Source organism: Narcine bancroftii, chromosome 3 (genome assembly GCF_036971445.1).
Source record: "Narcine bancroftii isolate sNarBan1 chromosome 3, sNarBan1.hap1, whole genome shotgun sequence".
Lineage (NCBI taxonomy): Eukaryota > Metazoa > Chordata > Chondrichthyes > Torpediniformes > Narcinidae > Narcine > Narcine bancroftii.
The window spans coordinates 244,753,194-244,764,102 of record NC_091471.1 but is presented as its reverse complement, the minus strand read 5'-3'; the positions used below and the strand labels follow the sequence as shown (position 1 = coordinate 244,764,102).

The 10,909-nt window shown below is 44.0% G+C and overlaps 1 long non-coding RNA gene across 1 annotated transcript in view; it reads right to left on the bottom strand.

The window, feature by feature from the left end:
• The window catches only part of LOC138756439 (uncharacterized), a 79,212-nt gene that overhangs the window by 50,171 nt on the left and 18,132 nt on the right, over nt 1-10,909 (bottom strand). The window contains exon 2 of the long non-coding RNA XR_011353071.1: nt 403-557. This is a non-coding gene — a long non-coding RNA (uncharacterized lncRNA). The remainder of the gene's footprint in view (nt 1-402; nt 558-10,909) is intronic.

Here is a 10,909-nt window from a genome sequence, read left to right as displayed (position 1 = left end):
AACCATTTGCCTGTTAAACACCAAAGCCTGGTGAACTTTGTTAATGCTAACTTCTGTGCACAGTGTAAGAATTGCCTGCAACCAGTGAGATTGGACTGTGATCAAAAGAACTTTTCTAATCTTAAATGCACATTACACACACCTGCGCTTAGCATTAGAGGGGGCATTAAGTGGGTTAGGTAGGTTAAGTAAGTAGGTTAAGTAATAAGTTAAAGTTTAATTCTGTTTTCTTGTTCAATTATAATTAAAAGCTACTTTTGTTTAAGTATCCCTTTGTGTTGTGGTGCATATCTATTGTTGCTGGTTTTTGGGGTCCTCTGGACTCCGCAACACTACCTGTTCCATGTCTGCAAGTGGTCATTGATCGCTCATTAATCAGGCCTGCCTGATTTTTGATCGTACCTTGACGACGGGCTTAGGCTCGTATTGTTAGTTGCCCTGTGCTTCCAATAGATGCTGTGTGACCAGCTGAACCTCTCCAGCACCCTTGTGCATTGCACTGCAATCACAGTGTCTGCAGACTTTCCTGTTTAACAACGTTATTTTCTTTCCTCTGTCTGAGAAGATAAAAAGGTTGGGTTTCAGTTTATGTTACTCATCAGGTTGAATTCCAATTAGAACAATTTAATCAGCAAGAAAACATCATCTAAACGGCCTAGAATTCATTAACTTATTAGATCATTAACTACGAGACCATATTTGGAGTACTGTGTACAGTTTTGGTCACCAAATTATAGGAAAGATATAAACAAAATAGAGAGAGTACAGAGAAGGTTCACGAGAATGTTGACAGGATTTCAAGGTTTGAGTTACAGGGAAAGGTTGTGCAGACTGGGGCTTTTTCTCTGGAGCGTAGAAGATTGAGGGGGGACTTGATAGAGGTGTTTAAGATTTTAAAAGGGACAGACAGTAAATGTGGATAGGCTTTTTCAATTAAGAAAGGGGGAGATTCAAATTAGAGGACATGGTTTAAGATTGAAGGGGGAAAATTATAAGGGGAACATGAGGGGAAATTTCTTTACGCAGAGGGTGGTGGGGATGTGGAATGAGCTTCCGGCAGACGTGGTCGAGGCGGGATCATTGGTTACATTTAAGGAAAGACTGGATCGTTACATGGATAGGAGGGGACTAGAGGGGTATGGACTGGGTGCTGGTCAGTGGGACTAGGAGGGTTGGGATTTGTTACGGCATGGACTTGTAGGGCCGAACTGGCCTGTTCTGTGCTGTAAGTGGTTATATGGTTATATGGTTATATGGAGACACGACCTGTAGGCATCACACGAGGGCTAAGAATCTCCATACACAAGCATTTTATTGTGTTAAGATATCATTCGTGTCAGTTCAAATGGAAAAGTAAAACACATTTGTAAAATTACCTGCCCACTTTCATTGTACAATGAGGAAGAAGGAACAGTTTACCTAAAAGAGTTGGCTATTGATTCAGTGAGGAGAGGGTATATGTACATTGCAGCATTGATAACAGGCCCTTCCAGCCCATGAATCTGTGCTTCCCAAATGCACCAATTAACCAACATTTTTGGAAGCCGGAGCACCTGGAGGAGACCCATACAGACACGGGAAGAATGTACAAGGAGTTTAACATGAAAGCCTGCTGACGTGGTGATTGTAGTGAAAGCACAAACATGGTGGAGGAGCCCAGCAGATCATGCAGCGCCCATAGGAGGTAAAGAAAAATTTTAAAAAAATTTCTGGCTTGAGTCCTTGTTCAAGTTATGTAGAATGTACAAACCCCTTACAGACACCACTGGATTTGAACCTGGGTCACTGGCATAAAAATAGCATTGCGGTAACTGCTTAGGTAACCATACCAATTACAGTTGGGGTATTTGGGTTATATCATAGTTGGATTTATTTATAAAACATCTGATTGTCTGCTGTGACTCCAATGTATAAACCACCCCACTCACTCAATGGATAAACTCTTCATTTTTCCTTACAATGGATTTTACTCAGAAAATGGGACACTGAAAATTCTTTGGCACTGATGCGAGCATACCAGAGGCTCTTGCTCACCAAATGACTTCCAGGTTATTGGCCTGGCCTTAATCACACCATTGATTGACCGTTGTAAATTTCTACAGATGTGCGGTGGAAAGTGTGCTGACCGGCTGCGTCACAGTCTGGTATAGGGGTCACCAATAACCCCAAGCGGAAATCCCTGCAAAAGGACATCAAAGCCAAAACTCTCCCCCACCATCGAGAACACTTACGGGGAACGCTGCCGTCGGAGGGCAGCAGCAATCATCAAGGATCCACACCACCCAGCGCACACTCTGTTCTCACTGCTGCCTTCGGGAAAGAGGTATTGGTGCCACAAAACTCGCACCGCCAGGTTCAAGAACAGCTGCTCCCCCTCCACCATCAGACTCCTCAATGACAAACTCAATCAGGGACTCTGATTATTATTGATTATTGATTGATTTTTTTTCTCTCTCTCTCTGTATTGCACTGTCATTTTGTTCACTTTTTTTTATATGTTTACATCTGTATGTTCAGTCTGGTATTTTATTTATTTTTGCCCTGCCAAAAGTAGTAATTCTGCATCGCCCACAGGAAAAAGGAAGTCATGTATGTACTCTGACAATAAATCAGAAATCTGAAATCTACTTCTGAAATCTAAATATTGGTGCTGAGAGGTTGGTAAAAGGGTGGTAGTGGGCTGGGTAGAAAGAGCAGAGATTCAGTGGGGCCTGGGGTATTTGGAGAATTCAAGATGTTGTGGGGCTATATGGAAATTCAGAGTGCAGGGGTGGTGATAAAGAGAGTGCTTGTGTCATATTGGCCTTCAGAAATATTGAGTACAGGACTTGTGATGCTATGGTAACATTGTATAGGGTATTGGGGAGGCCCAAATTTGGAGTATTGTCTGCAGGTTTGGTCACCTAACTCCAGGAAAGAGATCAATAAGATAGAAAAAGTGCAGAGAAGATTTATTAGAATGTTGCCCGGACTTCAGGAACCGAGTTAGCATTGGAATTGTGCCTGTCTGCACAGTTGTGGGTGTATAATGGGTAGACCAGTGGGCTAAGCACGCATCCTTGGCAATTAGTGAGGAGGAGATGTTGTTTCCAATTCGTTCTGACTTTGTTTTACCGATGAGAAAGTCAAGGATCCAATTGCAGAGTTTGATTTATCAGGTTTAGTTGGCTAAAAACAACCCCTTTGTTGAAGATGGTACTTTACTGTTTCAAATAAAAACACTCAGAAATGGTGGAGGAACTCAGCTGGTCTCAGAGCATCTATTGGAGGTAAAGATATATCACTTCCTGAGCCCGAAACGATAGTACCTTTACCTTCCATGGACACTGCGAGATATGTTAAGTTCCTCCAGCATTTCTGTGTGTTTTTACTATGACCACAGTGTCTGCAGACTTCCACGTTTCACTTACACACTTCCAAAGAACAGTGAGAGAACTTGTTCCAGCGCCCTGATGCTTATTCTGCAGGAAAACATTGGAGATGTTTGGATTGGAGGAACAACACCTCATCTTCCGACTGGGCACCCTCCAACCCCGTGGCATTAATATCGACCTCTCTGGCTTTTGTTAAACCCCCTCACTTCTCCCCCTTGCTGCCTTCCCCCAGCTCCATCTCTCCTTTCCATCTCCTTTCGCACAAACATGATAAATTCTTGCCTCGCCCCTTATCATGTTCTATTAACCCCTTTTGTTGGTCTGGATTCCCCCCACCCCCCCTCACCGACCGCCGGCCAGCGCTGTCTGAACTCTGAGACTTACTGAGATTTCCTGCTTCCGGTTTATTCTCCTGGAAGTAGGGCTCATGCCCGAAACATCGGCAATATATCTATGGATGCTGAAAAGACCAGCTTTTTTGGTGCATTTTTACTACAATTACAGCATCTGCAGATTTTTGAGTTTCACGCAGATTGACTGATCCCTGTCCTCTATAACAATTGAACTCCATCGCACATTTCAACGTTATCAAGGTACTTCTGTGAATTCTAAATCTCAAAAGGTGTAAATAAATCTTAGCCTTCTTGTGTTTTACATCAAATGTTTACTGCTCCAGCATTTTACCAATTCATTAAAGTATAAGATAAAAGAGTTGTCTCCTGTGTAACAACTTCAAAGCAGTCTGTCCTCAGAAGATTATAATTGAATTCTAATAAAGAATGGATTCAGGGAAAAAATACTGATCTTCGTTCTGGCTACCTCAGTTCCATTTAAGAACACCTCAAGATAAGTGACTGACACTAATTGTATTGTTTGCACTGACAGTTTGAAGATCCAGATTACCATCAAGTGGACAGCAGTGGTTTGCAAGGAACAATTAAGCTCGGTTCAACAGGGTGAACATACAGTGGCACGTTAGAAATGGATGCTGTGTGACCTGCGGGGTTTCTCCAGCCCGTTGGTGCATTGCGCTCAATCCCAGCGCTTGAGGCGCTCTTGTTCGACTCTTCTTTCGTCTTCTCCTCTTCTCGGCAGCCTCTTGTGCAGAGGCTGACAGGATTGCCATCCTGGTTTTGAGGAGACACAGGAGGCTAATAAACCCAGTCTGGCAACTGAAGATTCTTCTGGAATTGGGGCAGGAGGGTGGGGTGTTTGCAAGGCAAACCATTCAGATTCAGTTAGATCCTGCACGCATCACATACAATCTGAGATTCTTTTTCTCCTGAGGCTGATGCAGAATTACCATTTTTTGGTAGTGTGAAAAAAAAACTGACTCAATGCACACATGTAATCAAATAAAGGCTTTTGCGGAGGTTTGGCATGACACGTGAAACCCTGGCAGAGGTGTGATGGAAAGTGTGCTGACTGGCTGCTTCACAGTCTGGTCTGGGAACACCAATTCTCCTGAGTGGAAAGTCCTCCAAAAGGTAGTGGACGCAGCCCAGGACATTGCAGGCAAAACCCTCCCCACTATTGAGAACATCCACGGGGAACGCTGCCGTCAGAGGGCAGCAGTAATCGTCAAAGACCCACACCACCTAGCACACACTCTGTTCACACTGCTGTCATCAGCAAAGAGGTCGAGGTGCCATGAGACTCGCACCCACCAGGTTCAGAAACAGCTGCTCCCCCTCCACCCTCAGACTCCTCAACAACAAACTCAATCAGGGACTCGTTTAAGGACACGTACTTGCGCATTTTATGATCTTCCTTTTGTTCTCTCTGTATTGCAAAGTCAGTTTGTTTACATTCATTATCTGTTTACAGTTCTTTATTTGTTTACATGTTTACGCTGTGTACAGTTTATTTTTTTGTTCGACTAGTGGTAATTCTGCCGCGCCCACAGGAAAAAGGAATTGTGACAGAGTATTTAGAGGTGGTTTGGGAGGAATTGCTAGAGTAGCTTGTGCACACACATTTTAAAGCACAGAATTTTTGCAGGACTTTTGTAGAGTGCTTTTGCAGAGGAGCAACAAAGTAGCAACATGTAGCAGCTTGCCTGGGAGAACATGTGATCTTTACAGGCAGAGGGAGAACAGCTTTGCTCTCAGAGAGGGAGGGAGTGAGAGAGAAGGAGTCACAGAAATCTGTTCCAGAGGGGCAAGCTGGCAAACTTTGGCAGGCTGCCTGCTCAAAGGAGAAGATTGGCAGTCTGAAAGGTGACCTGAAAGAAAGAGGATCATCTGGACAACCCTGAAGGGGGTAAGTTTCGGCAGCAAGACGGATTGAGAAGGAATCAGTTGCGGATGTCCTGGAAAAGGAATCTCTCTCGGAAAACCAGCAAGAACCCTCCTGAGTGGTAAGCATTTGCCTGTTAAGCACCAAAGACTGGTGAGTGCTAACTTCTGTGCTCAGTACAAGAATTGCCTGCAACCAGTGAGATTGGACTGTGATCCAAAGAACTTTTCTAATCTTAAATATATGTTACACATGCCTGTGCTTAGTATTAGAGGGGGGATTAAGTGGGTTAGGTTGGTGAAGTAATAAATTAAAGTTTAATTCTGTTTTCTTGTTCAAATATAATTAAAAACTACTTTTGTTTAAGTAACCCTGTGTTGTGCTGCATATCTATTGCTGTTGGCTTTGGGGTCCTCTGGACTCTGTAACAATCTCAGTATTGTATGTGATATCACGTGGGACAATAAATGTGAAATCTGAAAAAGAATGCTGAAAGGTTGCAAAAGCATCTCAAAGAGTTAAAAAAAAAGAGTAAGAAAGAGATCTGTGGAGATATTCAGCACTTGTTTTGCAGACCAGTACTGGAGTGCTGAGTGTTGGTCATGGGTGAAGGCAAAGAATGAAAGACGAGGAGTTCTGGAGGAGCTTCCAGCGGCAGGTTACAAAGAGGTTTGGATGTCGTATAGCTACAAGCAACTGAAAAATGCACAGAGTATTAATGGGAAAGAATGTGGAACCATAATCTTGTGCCTTTAGAGAAGCAGCCAAATTTTCCCAAGTGAGCCTTGATCGATGTGTGGTCACACCATCCATCACAAGGATGGAAGATGGGCACTTCATGTCCTCCAGCCTCCCTTTCCCCAACGTGGTCTGATGAATTCTGATGCCTCCGACGCATGGAGAGAGGAACTGCCTGACAGGAACAATTCTGGGAAGTAGATACTCCCACCAACCAACGCCCACAAGCATACCAGGTCACTAATAAATTTGTCCAGTTTCAATTACAAGTTGCAAATCAACTCCTCCCCAAAATGGGAGGTTCAACTCCGTCTAGACAACAGAACTATGTTCTCATTAACTTGTCTTCATTGAGGTTTACAAGAGACTGAACATGATCAGTGCTCAAATCTGCTCAGTTCTGGGCATGTTATTATGAGAGGGACATTTCCATATTTCCTTATGTCTTGGAAGTATGCCATTTGGCCCATCTAGCCTGTGCAATTCCATTCCTCCACCAATTTTCCACGTAACTGCTTTTCTCCATATTCCCATCAACTTCCCCCCCATCCCCCCAGAGTCTATCTTGCATTTAAATTGTTTTTAGACATGCATCACGGTAACATGTCCACGAGCTTGTGGAGCACAAATATCCCAATTAACCTCCGACCCCGTTACGTTTTTGAAGGGTGGGAGGAAACCAGAGCATCTGGAGGAAATTCACAGAGAATGTACAAGCTCCTTAAAGTCAGCACCGGATTAGAACCCAGGTCGCTGGCACTGTAACAGTTGTGCTAACCTTGCCTCCCATTTACACAATAGGGGCAATTTAGGGAGGCCAGATGGCCAACTGAGCTGCCCACCTTTGGGTTACTGGCACAAACTGAACCCTCTGGCAGCAGGAAATAAAATGTGCAAATTCCACAGAGACAGCATCAGGGTCTGGTTTGAATCTGTGTCACTGAAGTTGAGGGGCATCACCTCTACCAGCTTCACAACTGGGCCACTGGTATGAGAGCATCCAGAAATAAATATGTAAGGAGTTGTTCCTCAGGGATAAGGCTACTTCCTTTGGAGAAGAGTAGAGAAAATGACAGAAGTACATAAAATGATGAGAGATCAGGACTCGGAGTGGGTAAGGAAACAATAGCATAGGACCACAAAAACACTGAGCACTTTTGGGTACATTTTATGGATTTTGGACCATGGACCGACCTTTTGGACTGTGGACTGTCATTATAAAGGATGGATTTCTGCTAAGAACTCTGTGCAACTTGAGTGCTAGCTCACCAATTGCTTGGAAGCTATGAGAATAAAGGGAGAATCCAACTATAAAGCAGAGAGCGGCAGTTGGAAGGAGCAGAGGGCAGCTGGAGAGCTGTGTGAAATGCATTCTCCTCGTAAGTGAGGATTTGTAAGTTTACTGCCATGGAACATCAGTCCAATGTTCAATACAATGTCCTTTGTTATCAGTTAAAGAACTGAACTTGGACATTGAACTTTGAGATTGAATTCTGTGGACCGTGTTTTTTTCGGACTGACTTACTTGACCGACTGATCTAGGGTTTGGGGGGGATTTTTCCATTTTGGGCTCAGACTGCAATGGTCTGGGTTTTTCCACATAAACACTGCTTATAAATATATTTGCATATTTGCTATGGATGTTTACAGTGGGGTTAATACATTATATTGATAATAGTCATTAATAAATATAGACTTAAAATTTAACCCTTTTGAATTGCGTCTTCTGTTGTCGTTGGTTTGAGACATAACACGTACATGAACCTTTCGAAAACCTTTCGAAGAAAAAATTGTTATCCAGTGTAACCATTCTTTTGAGGTTGAAGTAACAATATTAAAAAGGAGAGAAGAGAATTAGCCACGTGGCTGGAATTTACAATGCACTCTGCATATAAGCAGGCAGGACAATAGACAATAGGAGCTGGAGTAGGCCATTTGGCCCATCGGGCCAGCACCACCATTTTAGATCATGGCTGATCACTACCATCAGTACCCCTTTCCAGCCTTATCCCCATAACCCTTAACTCCGTTACCCACAAGGCTCTATTGCGGCTTTCGAGGTATCAGATAGATCTAAAGTGAAGGAGAAGTTTTAATTGTATGGCCCAGGAGAATGGAACTTGTGAGTAGCTCACAAGAGAATTAACACAGACAAATAGCTTCTTTCTGTGCTGTATTATGAGACTGTACCGTGGTGGGGACCCTTCAAATTAAATGATGATGAATCTCTACTGACTTTTAAGGAGAAGATTAATTGCTATTGTCTCTTGTACCCGTGGGAGTCTTGGAGGGGAGAACAAAGAATTTATTTAATCCATTCTCAAAGGAAAACCCCTAGTTTGAATCTTTGGTGCTGGGACTAATTCAAGATAAGCTGATAAAGCTCATACATTTGTGCTCAGACAGATACATAACAACACATGATTTTTAAAAAATCATGGTCTTTCTGATCTTGTGATTTGTCTGCAATTTTTGAGGACACTTTTGCAATTGTGCATTTTCCAGGTTCCAGACGTGACATTTGCACATTAGTGAGTTATTTTGCTCGAGGCAATTTACAGCAATGAATGAACTCACTGATTTTTGGGATATCGGCAGCAACTGGAATATGGAGGAACTGCATGCGGCCACCGGAGGAAATGTGAAGCTCCACAAAGACAGTATCTGAGGTCAGGATTGGACCTGGGTCACTGGAGGTGTTTGGCAGCAGCTGCACGACTGCGCCAATGGTGTGAGGGCATTAGAGACCACACAGCCAATGCATTCTGAGGCACGAGGGACCAAAATTAGGGTGGCAGAGTTAGCGTAACGATTAGCCCAACGCCATTACAGCGTCAGCGACCCAGGTTCAAATCCGGGTCTATAAGGAGTTCTCCCCGCGCCAGTATGGGGTTTCCTACAGGCACTCTGGTTTCCTCCCACCCTTTGAAACATATAGGGGGCGTATGTTAATTGGGTGGCACAGGCTCATGGGCCAGAAGGGCCTGTATGTCTATATTTAAGAATTTAAAATTTAAATTTATAATTTAAAAGATATTTGGAACCACCTATTTATAGTCATTAATTATTCTTTGCTATGTGACAGCTAAGTAAAATGGGGGAAACAAAATGATGTAACTACAGTCAAAGTTCAATAGCAAATAACTTTTACCAATGGTTCAATGGCAGAAAGCAGAAGGTACACTACAGTGGAGACACCAGGTAGAATACGTTCCATCTACTACTACCTTCTGCTTTCTGCGATTGTGATTTTTATAGTGTCCTGGATAAAGAAGTAGAGAGATAGGTCAGTAAGTTTCCAGCTGACCTCAAGGTTGGAGGTGTTGTGAATTGTATAGAAGGTCGTTGCATAGGCAGGATGCAACATTGGGTAGATGGGGCTCAATCTAAATAAATGTGAAGTGATGCATTTTGGAAGCTTGACCCTCAAGATTCAAGATTCAATTTATTGTCATGTAATAAAAACAGGGTCACATTACATAAAATTGCCTTTTGCCTGCTGTAAGGCAGACAGATTCGTCATCAACAAAAATTGCCTGAAGCACATCTTACAATCAGAGAAAGAGAAGCAAAGGAGAGCCCCCCCCCTGCCCCGCCCTGAGTCACCGAGTGTCGTAGATTCACCTCCAGCACCTTCACAGTCTCCTAATTCAGTGTTAACTATCGGCAACCCAAGCTCCATATGCAAACCTCCAATACGATTAGAAAACCTTCAATGCCCATGGCACCCTCTCACATCCCAGATCCAGTACCTCGTACCCTTCCAGCTAATTTTGAGCTAGTCTCCAGCAGCCCGCAGCCTCGTGCAAATCCCTCGACCACAGTCGCCAGCAGCCCACAGCCTGCATGCGCATCTCGCCTCGAGTCACCAGCAACCCCGCCGCCTGAGTGGATCCTTCAGCTGCAGAGCTGCCTCCATTTCGTGGGTCTCCTCCTCTGCTTCTCCTTCTCAAATGGGGGGTTGTCTCCTGGTTTCCTGGTGCCCCATGCCAGACCTCTGCTTCCCTGGAGTCCACCATGGGCCATTCAAACCCTGTACCGAGCTGACGGCAGTTGGACCCCAAGGGAGCACTGTGTCTCTGCTCCCCACTCTTCTTGAGTCCACGCCAGTGGCAGCAAAGCATAGACCAGCTCTGGCACCACTGCTATTTGTACAACTTGAAGGTAGAGTAGATGGTTAATGGAAGAATTCTTAATAGAATGGAAAAACAGAGGGACATTGGATCCCAAATCCATAGATCTCTCAAGGTACTGTGCAGGTTGGCAGGGTAGTTAAAATCATAGAACATTACAGCACAGAAGCAGGCCTCTTCTGCCCTTCTAATCTGTGATAAACAATTTTGTTGCGTAGTCCTACTGACCTGCACCCAGTCCAGAGCCCTTCATACCTCTCCCATCCATGTACCTGTCCATATTCCTCTTAAATGTTAAAATTGAGCCCACCTTCACCATTTCAGCTGGAAGCTTGTTCCACACTCCTCCCCCCCCCACTCCGCCCCAACTCTCTGTGTGAAGAAGTTCCCCCTCATGTTTCCCCCTAAACTTTTCTCCTTTCACTT